Raw genomic sequence first — 12,821 nt, 5'->3', positions numbered from 1 at the left:
CGTCAATAGTGGGGTGGCGTTAACAATGGAGGGCCATTTCACCCATGAGGGGGGTTTGCAATGAAAATGGGGATTTTTGGGGCTTTTTACATTGAAATCATTGTAAAATTGGGTCTCAAGTTCCATTTTACATTGATTCCAAATCACGTTGATCGCATTGCATGCGATTTGGTTGGCATGCGATGAGATCGACGCGATTTTTGCGGCCGCGATCAATACAATCAAAATCGCGGGCGCCGTGCTAGGAAACAAGTACCATTTGATTTTGTACAGGGGCTTCCAAACTGCCTTTTTTGTCCTGCCTGTACAGGTAAGGACTGTCTGACATGTCTACTTGGATGCTATCACCAAAGTAATCCTCCACCACATTGATGGGAAGGTACAGCATCGCAACCACCAACATCCTTTGATTCTCCTTGGGGATTTGTGATAAAATGTCTTTAGGAGGGTGCGGTTGTTTGCAGTTGCTGACAGTGGTGTGTGCTGTGCTCAGTCCTGTGCCAGTAATACACGTTTAGCATGGATGTAGTAACTGAAACCAGCTTCCTAACAAAGGTCATTGGGAAAAATATCAAATTTACAACTGTGGCACCCCATTGAAGCTGCCACAAACAAAACGTTAATGCTCCATCCCCTGCTGAATGCATCCTTGGCTGGACACTGTTAAACTGGCTGCAGGGATAGGATTATCTGTGTCCTGAGTGCTATGACTGGCATGTGGACACTGTCCAATCAGTAAGAGGTGGTGTGTGAGACGAGTGCTGCCATCTTCTGTTCTCTGCTGAGAGTCATACCAGTGCAGGGCAGCACAGAGGCAGAGTGGAGGCCCAAATAAGGTACAAAGATGTTGGAGCAGAAGTGGGACAGAGGCAGAGCAGATAGGCACCGAAGTGCTATTAAGGCAGAACAAGGACAGGTCCACTGCTGTGATGGACACCTGGCAGGCCGCACCTCTAAGGTATAAATACAGTCCTCTGTGAGCAGCAGTCACAGACACTTTGAGACAGTCAGGGATATAGAACAGTGATATCTGCAGCAGACTGGTAAAAGAAAAGACTGAGCTAGCAATTTACACTGAACTACATAAATGGAGTTCTGAAGGAGAGTGACAAACTTCCCCTGCAGTTACATAATCTGTTACAAAGTATGATGGAGAGCACCCAAGTACTTTAGAGCACCCCATTCTTACCAGATGTCAGCACTATTGTACAATTCAGACTGTGTTACCGGATGTGTATCATTGAAAACCTGGGCAACGAAGGGTCAGAGAGCTCTTATTTTTACTAAGCTAAACGTGCACATACTCTTAAGTAGTTGGGGAACATAGAAAGCTTCATGCATTTTTTTTAGAAATGCCGTATTTTGGTATATAATTGTTTTGTGTGTACGCTTAATTCAAATTGGCATTGTAATTCTATGTTCTTATTGCATGTTTTGTTTCAATTGTCTTTGCTGAGAATATTTACAAGATTTACCGTTCTTTACTTAATAAATTGAATATTCTTTTAATATTTGTGCATGGCATACACCATCTGGAACATCAACCGAAGAAAAATATTGACACCATCAGCTGTACTATAAAATATTTCCCTGTAAATTGTAACCTTTGACATGATTCATAGCCCGGGTGTTACATTTGGCGTCACACAAACAGGATACGAACACATCCGTAATATGATGAATTAGCTGCAAATAGATCATCAAATACTCATCCAACCATGGCCAGTATAAGTCCTTTAATGTTGCCTTATTACTTTGGGGCACCATGGCTTCCAACATATTCTGGAGATGATCAAGGTCTAGGTGGAAACACCCTTAAAGAGTTTAAACAAAAGATGAAATCAATGTGTAGCCTATTTTCACTCTTAGAGACAGAGCAAGTAGAGATTCTGACTGGCCAGTTGAAAGGCACAGCCCTGAGAGAAGTGGATTCATGGCCAGTAGATCAAAGAAAAACAGCAGACCTGATCCTCAACCGACTATCTACCACATTTCATGAAAGAACATTGTCAGAACTTAAGGCGGCCTTTTATGCGAAGAAGCAACAGCCAGGAGAATCGCTTCGTTACTTTGCACTCAGCCTACAGGATGCACTCCGAGAACTACAGGCCATTGATCCATCAGAGGTCCGACCAACCGATGAAATAGTGATCAATCAATTTATAGAAGGGTCCCACAATGAGATTGTGAAGGTTTATTTACACTTACTTCAGTTTCAGTAACCAACTAGTACATTTTTCTACTTTAAAGAAGCTGCCATTAAGTTGGTAGGAATATTACAGAGAGAAGAAATGTCCTGTCCTAAAAGGTAAGGGAACCAAAAAAAGAAATACCCTCAAAAGACTGCAAAAAAAAGAAATGGATATGCACACACCAAAATAACATGTTATACCGGATGCTCAGGCCCCAAGTACGAATCTAATAACTACTATAGGATTGCAAGTGGCTGAACTTACTCATGGAATAGTTGAAATGTCACAGCAATTGCGGTGCCTCATGCAACAACAAGCTGATTGGAAAAAAGAGATAGACTGGAGAATTGATGAGGGGCAGCCTAGAGGTGTGGATACTCGTCTTGTAGTCCAGTATCAAACTGAAGTGGTTACCACAGCAACTACAGACCATGGGCTTCAAGTCTGTGCAAGAAAAGTTACAGGGGAAGTGGTTTGGTTTAATGTGCAGTTTGGCTATGGCTTTATAAATTGGTATGATAAGAAGAAAGGGTACTTGTGAGTTATCCGGGCGTCCGATTTTAAAATTGTATGCCTTAAGTTAAGGCATACAATCAGATGCGATGCGATACGATATCGCATCGCATCGCATCGCATCGCATGCGACCATCGGATGCGATGACCCGATTTTTCCATAGGAATCAATGTTAAAATGGACTGAGTCCATTTTAACATGGAATTCAATGGGAAAAAGGGGTCCTTTTCATACCCCTACTATCCAAGTGGGCATGGAGTTGGATATAAACCTGTGGCGAGCGTAGCGAGCCACCGAGCCCGAAGCGTGGCGAGCGAAGCGAGCCCCGCGAGGGGACGGTATTCCGTGTCCCCTCGCGGGGCTCGCTACGCTCGCCACGCTTCGGGCTCGGTGGCTCGCTACGCTCGCCACAGGTTTATATCCAACTCCATGCCCACTTGGATAGTAGGGGTATGAAAAGGACCCCTTTTTCCCATTGAATTCCATGTTAAAATGGACTCAGTCCATTTTAACATTGATTCCTATGGAAAAATCGGGTCATCGCATCGCATCGCATCGCATCGCATCCGATGGTCGCATGCGATGCGATGCGATGTCCCGATCCGACCCGATTTTAAAATCGGACGCCCGGATAACTCACAAGTACCGAAGAAAGATGTGTTCGTACATTATACGAACATAGAGAAGAACAATCCCACGAAGCATTTCCAAAGCTTGGAGAGAGGAGAAGCAGTAGAGTTTGATGTTGTGAATGGAGAAAAAGGTCAACAGGCAGTGAATGTAACTGGTCCTGGTGGTGTTCCAGTACAAGGCAGCAGATATGCTCTGAATTGTGGGCACTATTGGTGCAATGTACACCGCAGAGGTCTTCCATATGGTTATCAGCAAAACTAGTGATACAGTGATGGAGGAGGGGAGCATGTTGACACAATGCAGCAGAAGCCTTCCTGTAAACCCAACTCAACCAAATTCTGTTATGTCAATGTCTGAACCTCAAGTTCCTGAAACACTCTCTAAATAAGCTAAGGTGGAGGTGACATGGCTTTTCCCAGAGTTACATCGTAAAGACTGCGAATACACCACAATAAGCAAAGAGTTTGTCTTAATTTTGCAACAAACATCAAGAAGACCCGAAAAGAGGCCCAACGTGATTTATTACTATTAAATACTGGCAAAAGGAAATTTAAAAGTGATAATGTAACAAATGCATTAGTTTACACAATAGTTTGACAAGAAAGTGTACCTGATAGAAGACTTTAATGTTACTGTTGTTATTTGGTAAATGTTTATAACTTAAAGTGAAGCATTGAAAGTTATTATATAATGTCTTCCATTATTATGAGTAAGTTATGCTAAAGTTGTGAAATCTAAAACAGTTTTCAAATGCTATTATGGTTCTCGTTCCCTTATGTTATGCAATGCATGAGGACATGCATAATTCCAGTGGGGCAGTACTTGGCACCCCATTGAAGCTGCCACAAACAAAATGTTAATGCTCCTTCTTCTGCTGAATGCATCCCTGGCTGGATACTGTTAAACTGGCTGCAGGGATAGGATTATCTGTGTCCTTAGTGCTATGACTGACATGGGGACACTGTCCAATCAGTAAGAGGCAAAGGGATCCCCAGGAGAGAGAGAGAGAGAGATGGCCTGCACTGTGGTAGTTACGGTGGTGTGCTGGGACAGTTGGCAGTTGGTAGTGGCCATCTTAGGGAGACAGACCAGCAACTCGGAGCAGAGGCAGCTGGTGGTGTGTGAGACGAGTGCTGCCATCTTCATTTGCCAAGGATGCAGATCTCTGCTGAGAGCCATAGCAGTGCAGGGCAGCACAGAGTGGAGGCCCAAATAAGGTACAAAGATGTTGGAGCAGAAGCGGTACAGAGGCAGAGCAGATAGGCACAGAAGTGCTATTAAGGCAGAACAAGGGCAGGTCCACTGCTGTGATGGACACCTGGCAGGCCACACCTCTAACAGTAGCGCACGCAGGGGGGGTTTCTGAGTACCCAGAAACCCCCCTAGGAGTCTAAGGACCCTAGGCTGAAAGCTGAGGGTCCCCTCTTTCCATGGGTATAAGAATTTTAAAAATCGGCCCTTGGGAACCGGAGATATCTGACTTCAAAGCAGTGGTCCCCATCCAAGCCTATTAATTGCTCTTCCCAGTCCGATATTTCAGGTTCTGTCTGACTTACAGTTTTTTTTTAGGGTATATTCCAAAAGCTGGGACTCTCCCCCTTTGATGGACACTAGAAGCTTGTCTCTACTGTTCCCAAAATCAGAGATATCAGCCTTCAAGCAGCTGGTTACTGCTCCAGCTCCACACACCTGGTATGTAGTATTATATTCTCATGGGCAGATTGCTCTGCCTCCTGAACTCTGATCCCCTAGTCCCCAATACAATTTGGTAGGTGGGATTCTCTAGTTTTTAATTCCATTAAATTCTAAGAAATCTATTTCCGGGAACTGGAGATATCTGCAGTCAAGCAAGCTGTCCTCCCACCAGAAAATTATGAATAATAAGCCCACTCCACTATACACCCCTCCTCTGCATATTAAACATCCTCTACCACCCTGGAAGTTATGTATCAGGACCCCTTCATTCAGCCCAATGCCCCCTTCTCCCACCCCATCTCCCACCATCTGTGCAGTAAAGGAGTAATTAGTGGAAATTACTGATCCAGGCCCTACATGCTGAGCAGTTGATATAATACCCCCTACCACCCGGGGCAAAGCTTCCCCCACCCCTACCGCTGGAGGATCGGTAAGTGCCCCATACATTGCTATGCCCAGGGGTCTACACTGCTGTTGATGCCCCTGTATGTATGTATATATAACCATATACTGCACAATGAAGCGCCTTCTTTCTACCTCCCTCTAGATATATATATATATTTTAATTATTATTATTTATATACATTTGGTCTATCTATAATACTTTAACTGACCTGACATATACTGGGTCACCTAAGTGTCCATCTCCGTGCTTTGCTCCGCCCCTCTGGAAACCCCCTTCTGAAAATCCTGCGTTTGCCACTGTCTAAGCCGGTATAAATACAGTCCTCTGTGAGCAGCAGTCCCAGCCACATTGAGACAGCCAGGGATATAGAACAATTATATCTGCAGCAGATTGGTAAAAGACTGAGCTAGCAATTTACACTGAACTACATAAATGGAGTCCTGAAGGAGAGTGACTAACTGCAGGGGAAGTTTGTCACTCTCCTTCAGGACTCCATTCTCTTACAAAGTATGATGGCGAGCACCCAAGTACTTTAGAGCACCCCATTCTTACCAGAAGTCAGCACTATTGCACAATTAAGACTGTGTTACAGGATGTGCATCATTGAAAACTGGGCAATGAAATGTCAGAGAGCTCTTATTTTTACTAAGCTAAATGTGCACGCAATCTTAAGTAGTTGGGGAACATAGAAAGCTACATGCATTTTATTAGTAATGTTGTATTTTGGTATATAATTGTTTTGTGGGTACATTTAATTCAAATTGACTTTGTAATTCTATGTTCTTATTGTATGTTTTATTTTGATTGTCTTTTTTGAGAATATTTACAAGATTTACTTCCGTGCCATACTTAATAAATTGAATATTCTTTTAATATTTGTGCATGGTATACACCAACTGGAACATCAACCAAAGAAAAATATTAACACCATCAGCTGTACTATTAAATATTTCCCTGTAAATTGTAACCTTTGACATGATTCATTGCCCGGGTGTTACACAACCACCAATGGATGCTTTCAGGGCATGCCAATGAGTATTGATGCGAGCCGTACAATCACTTTAAGTAAAGTTAAGGATTTAGCAACTGGGAAAGAAGTGCCTGGAACAAAAATCCTCTTAGGGCCTACCATTCTGAAAGTGGAACCAAGAAGAATTGTCTGGTCCTTTAAGTCAACAGCCAGAAAATACAGCTAATGAAAGAGATAAAACCTTATCACAAGAGAGTGCTGAAGATGCTGGGAAACCTGCCAGGGAAATGAGAGAGCCTCAACTATCTACACCGCATGGGATGCATGACAGTATCCTACAGGCCATTAAATGGGCAGTTGAGGATGAAGATGCAGACTATGTTGTGATAGACCAGTTTCAGCCTATGCTTGGTCCTGCAATTTGACATCTACAGAGCCAGAAAGTCCTGAGCTTAGGTGCAGTGGGACTGAACTTGTATCGCCATGAAAAGTTGTGCTGGCTGCAGGTGCTACAATGTCCTTCTCTTGGGGCCTTGAGTTTTCAGAAACGGGCTACAAATGGCATTCTAAATGAGGTCCATGACTGTCACTGGCTGGGGGATGTCTTGTCCCACCAATTGTTACGATGCCCTGGCCTGGGCGCAGGAAATAACAATGGGTTCCAGAAGGCGAGGTAATCAGGCGTGAGCCAGCAGCCGGGACCGCCGGTTAGGACGGCCACAGCGGGTCCTAAACTCTCTCTGTTGAGTCCCCGAGGCAGACGGCAAACCCCTGCGGAGCTAGGCTTCACCTGTGGCCGCCGCGTCCGAAGGAGCGAGTTAAGCCTGCTCAGACCCCGATGCAGCCAGGTCTTATGTGATGACAAGGGGTAAGCGATCGCCACGGGGTATCTCAAGAGGATAAGCTGACTAATGGACCTAACTGGAAAAAGGCCCCTAACTGCCGGCACCAGGCCAAGATGGGGAGTGCGACCAAGTTGCAGACACCAGCGGATAGAAGGGAGTCCCCAACAATACACCAGCGGGACCGTGACTCCCAAAGCAGGGATCTGGATGAAGAGGCGACACTCCTGCCTAAACAGAATACTAATGACAGACGGGGGCAAAGGAACATATACCGAAAGACGGGGACAAAGAGGCAAATGACAGATAACCAAAGATAATTCCACGGAGGGGCTCGGCCACGGAGGGCCAGGGAACCAAGAAGGAAAAGACCTGGGCTCCACTGGAGCACTTACGTGACCCACGGACGATGGAGAAAGTGGGTCCGCAGCAGGCTCACAGGCTGAGGATGGAATTCCGCAGCGGAGGCCAGGGACAAGCAGGAACAATCAGATCCACAGGAGGACACAAGCTGACAGGCTGGGAGACCCAGGAAGGCTGCAGTGGAGAACCACAGCCAGGGAAACTAGGAGCAAGCACCTAGAGGACCGGAGGGCACAGCAGTCTGCTGAGGAGCAATAAAGCTATAACCGGCGTCTGTGCCCAGCAGACACCAGCTATTTATTTAAACTTCGCGCCGCCTGACTGACGTCAGGCGCGCGCATTCCCGGCCGCCGGGCGGAAGTTCGGGGACGTTGCCTAGCAACGCCCCGACGCTTAGCCTCAGAGTGAGGCTTGGGATGCTGCCCGGCAACGTCCCCCGCCACGTCAGATGACGCTGCACCCGCCGCGTCAGATGACGCTGCACTCGCCGTCTGTCCGGGTGCAGGGATTCCCGGAAGGCGGCGTGCAACAGTACCCCCCCCCTTGAGGAAGGGTTAACAACCCTTTCCCACCAGGTTTATCTGGGAATTGTTGAAAAAAGGCCCTTCTCAGGTTGGGCGTATGCAAATCTCCATCGGAAACCCAGGACCTCTCTTCGGGACCAAATCCCCTCCAGTGTACCAGAAACTGCAAGGAACCTCTCACTAGTCTGGAATTGAGGATCTTTTCCACACGGAACTCCTGTTGCCCCTGCACCATCACTGGGGCGGAGCCATTCCTCAGTCTGCGAGGAAATCTCTGTGAGAAAACCACTGGCTTAAGAAGCGAAGCATGGAAGGTACTCGAGATCTTGAGGGATTTAGGTAAAGCAAGACGGAACGCTACTGGATTAACCCTCCTGACAATCCGAAAGGGCCCAATGAACCGAGGCCCTAATCTTGCTGATGGTTGGTGAAGCTTTATATTACTGGTGGATAGCCACACCCAGTCACCAACCTTGAAAGAGCAAGGCCATCTGGACTTGTCAGAGAATACCTTCTCTCTGAAAGAGGCTTCTTTAAGGGCCGAGTGGACTTTCCTCCATATGACTCTGAGTTTAGAGGCAGCTGCTGAAGAAGACCCAGGGGCATCAGGTCCCAAAGAATTAGCCCGTGGATGGAATCCGTAGACTGCAAAAAAGGGCGACGTCTTAGAGGCCGAATGATGTGCGTTATTATACGGCTAACGGCAGGAAACTGACCCAGTCATTTTGTAGTTTGGAAACAAAGACCCTCAGATACTGTTTAAGAGACTGATTAAGACGCTCTGTTTGTCCATTGGCCTGTGGATGGAATGCGGAAGTGAGGCTGATCTTAACCTTCAAGGCAGCACAGAACATTCTCCAAAACTGAGCCATGAACTGTGGACCCCGGTCGGACACAATATCACTGGGAAATCCGTGCAAACGAAAAATGTGCTGAAGAAATAGCGTGGCTAGTTCTTTAGCCGAGGGTAACTGCCTTAAAGTCACGAAATGCGCCATCTTAGAAAATCTATCGACGACGACCCAAATGACTTGACAGTGAGATGAGACTGGAAGACCCACAATAAAATCCATGGCCAAATGGGACCAAGGCCTGCCAGGAACGGACAAGGGCAACAACTCTCCCAATGGTCGTGAACGTGGAACTTTATGTTGGGCACACTCTGGACAAGACAACACAAAGTCCTTGTTGTCCCTGGCCATCCCCGGCCAACAAGAACACTCGGGATAATAAAGCAAGAGTTTTATATACTCCTGGGTGACCAGAAATCTTAGTATAATGGCATTCTGCCAAAACTCTGCGTCTCAATGAAGGAGGAACGAACAATCTATTTTCCGGAGTTTGGGCTGGAGCTTGCCATTGAGCTTGCCGGAGAAGACCCTCCAAGGTCTGGCTCACTCCGGCATGAATACAGGACGAAGGAATGATGGACCCTGACTTGATCCCACTCTCCTGTTGAGGAATGAAACATCTGGAAAGGGCGTCTGCCCTGATGTTTTTTGATCCAGGAATATAAGAAATAATGAAATTAAACCTCATAAAGAAGAGAGCCCACCGGGCTTGGCGAGCGTTCAGTCTTTTGGCTGACTCAATGTATTGTAGGTTCTTATGATCAGTTAAGACAAGAATCTGATGAACAGCTCCCTCCAGCCACTGTCGCCATTCATCAAAGGCCCACTTGATGGCGAGTAACTCCCTGTTGCCCACATCATAATTGGACTCTGCTTGAGAAAATTTTCTGGACATGTAGGCACAGGGGTGGAATTGTAAAGACTCCGGATCTTTCTGAGAGAGAACCGCCCCGGCCCCAACTTCGGAGGCGTCGACTTCCACCACAAATGGCAGCTCAGGGTTGGGGTGTCTAAATTGGAGCCGAAATGAAGGCTTGCTTCAAGGTTTTAAAAGCCTGTTCTACCGGAGGAGTCCACGCTGATGGATCCGCACCTTTTTTGGTCAAAGCCACCAAGGGTGCCACAATCGAAGAAAAGTCATGAATGAATCGCCTATAATAATTGGCAAACCCAAGGAATCGCTGGACTGCTTTTAAATTGGTGGGTCGAACCCAATCCAAAATGGCTTGTAATTTCTTGGGGTCCATTTGGAACCCTTGCAAAGAAATTATGTATCCCAAGAAAGATACCTGGGTCACCTCAAACTCGCATTTTTCTAGTTTAGCGAATAACTGATTCTCTCGCAATTTTTGTAGCACCTGACGCACTTGTGCCCTATGCGAGTCCAAGTCTTTGGAAAAAATTTAAATATCGTCTAAATAGACAACCACGAACTTGCCCAAGAATTCCCGAAGGACATCGTTAATAAAATCTTGAAAAATGGCTGGGGCATTGGATAGCCCGAACGGCATTACTAGGTACTCATAGTGCCCCGTTTGAGTACTGAACGCCGTTTTCCACTCGTCCCCTTCCTGGATTCTTATGAGGTTATAAGCCCCCCTAAGGTCAATTTTTGAAAAAATGGTAGCGGAACGTAGTTGATCGAACAGAACCGTAATTAAAGGAAGGGGATAGGTGTTTTTCACCGTAATTTTATTAAGGGCATGGAAGTCTATGCACGGCCTCAAAGAACCATCTTTCTTTTCCACAAAGAAAAAGCCGACACTGAGCGGAGATTTTGAGGGCCGAATAAACTCCTTGGACAGACTTTCTTGGATGTACTCATCCATGGCCTTTGTCTCCGGGAGAGACAATGCATAAAGTCTACACTTGGGCAATGGCGCGTTGGGGACTAATTGGATGGCGCAGTCGTATGGCCGATGTGGAGGCAAACTGTCGGCTTTACCCTTTGAAAAAACGTCTGAGAAATCCCGGTAGGGAATGGGAATCCCCGCTAAAGAGGTGGACTTCACAGGGAGCGAAATATGAAGGCACTTCTGTTGACAATTGGGGTTCAACTGGGTAATCTCCCCAAGGTGCCAATCAATACTGGGATTGTGTTTTTTCAACCAGGGGAAACCCAATACGATGGGCACCGAAAGACATGAGGTTAACAGGAAAGTGATCTCCTCCTGGTGAAAAAGACCAATGGTCAACTGAACGGGCGGAGTCTGAAATGTGACGGCCCCATTGGACAGCACCCCACCATCTAAGCCCCGTAAAGTAATGGGGATAGGAAGCTGGAGTTGAGGAATCCCCAAACTCTGGGCGAGGGAAGAGTCCAGGAAATTACCGGCCGCGCCGCTGTCAATAAACACTGACCCAGAAAAATTACCTCCTTGAAAAGAAATATGCCCTGGGATTAATAATGAATCTAGAGAGGAAAAGAGCTGGAGGCCAAAGTGAACCCTCTCTTCGTTCACTTGGCCCGGCCTTTTACTGGCCTATTGGGACAATTTCTCAAGATGTGACCCTTACAGCCACAGTATAAACACAGACCTGAGCTCAATCGACGAGCCCTTTCTTCCGGGGAAATGCGAGCTGCCCCAAGTTGCATGGGCTCCTCGCTTTCCTCAGGGGTCATCGGAACATAGGGAACCACCCGAGTGAGCGAGCCCCGTTCCGACCTCTGCTCACGGAGGCGACGGTCAATTTTAATGGCTAATTCCATTAATTTGTCCAGTGTTTTAGGTGCCGGGTATTGAATGAGGCAATCCTTGATCTCATCAGTTAGACGAAATTGACTGCGTAATGCAGGGTCGTTCCACCCGCAATCATTCGCCCATCGGCGGAACTCGGTACAATAATCCTCAGCTGGATCTTTCCCTTGCCTAAGGGCCATAAGATGAGTCTCTGCTGAGGCTTCACGGTCAGGATCATCGTACAACAACCCGAGAGAACTGAAGAAACAGTCTAAGGAGGACAGGGCTGGGCTGTCCGAAGGCAATCCAAAGGCCCAGGTCTGGGGGTCACCCTGGAGCAAAGATATAACAAGTCCAATACGCTGGGCCTCGGACGAGAAGGAGCGTGTTTTGAGCCAAAAATACAACTTACAGCTCTCACGAAAATTAAAAAAGGTTTTACGATCCCCAGAGAACCGATCAGGCAAGTTAATTTTGGGATCTGAACCCCCTGAGTCTGGAGGCCGCATCCTCTGCTCTTGGGAGGCTACCTTCAAGGACAATTCCCGGACCATCTGAGTAAGCCCTTGAAGCTGATCAGAAAAAGTCTGGGGAGTGGTACTCATAATACCAGACGACACAAATAACTACCCCACAAGGTATCTGACAGAGGAGATCTGTCTTTATTCTGGCCGGTTATAATGTTACGATGCCCTGGCCTGGGCGCAGGAAATAACAACGGGTTCCAGAAGGCGAGGTAATCAGGCGTGAGCCCGCAGCCGGGACCGCCGGTTAGGACGGCCACAGCGGGTCCTACACTCTCTCTGTTGAGTCCCCGAGGCAGATGGCAAACCCCTGCGGAGCTAGGCTTCACCTGTGGCTGCCGCGTCCGAAGGAGCGAGTTAAGCCCGCTCCGACCCCGATGCAGCCAGGTCTTATGTGATGACAAGGGGTAAGCGATCGCCACGGGGTATCTCAAGAGGATAAGCTGACTAATGGACCTAACTGGAAAAAGGCCCCTAACTGCCGGCACCAGGCCAAGATGGGGAGTGCGACCAAGTAGCAGACACCAGCGGATAGAAGGGAGTCCCCAACAATACACCAGCGGGACCGTGACTCCCAAAGCAGGGATCTGGATGAAGAGGAGACACTCCTGCCTACAAAAAAGAGG

The sequence above is a fragment of the Crinia signifera genome, chromosome 11 (assembly GCF_055691185.1).
Source record: "Crinia signifera chromosome 11, ASM5569118v1, whole genome shotgun sequence".
Classification (NCBI taxonomy): Eukaryota; Metazoa; Chordata; class Amphibia; order Anura; family Myobatrachidae; genus Crinia; species Crinia signifera.
The sequence above is the reverse complement of the archived record's forward strand: the minus strand, read 5'-3'. Positions refer to the sequence as shown.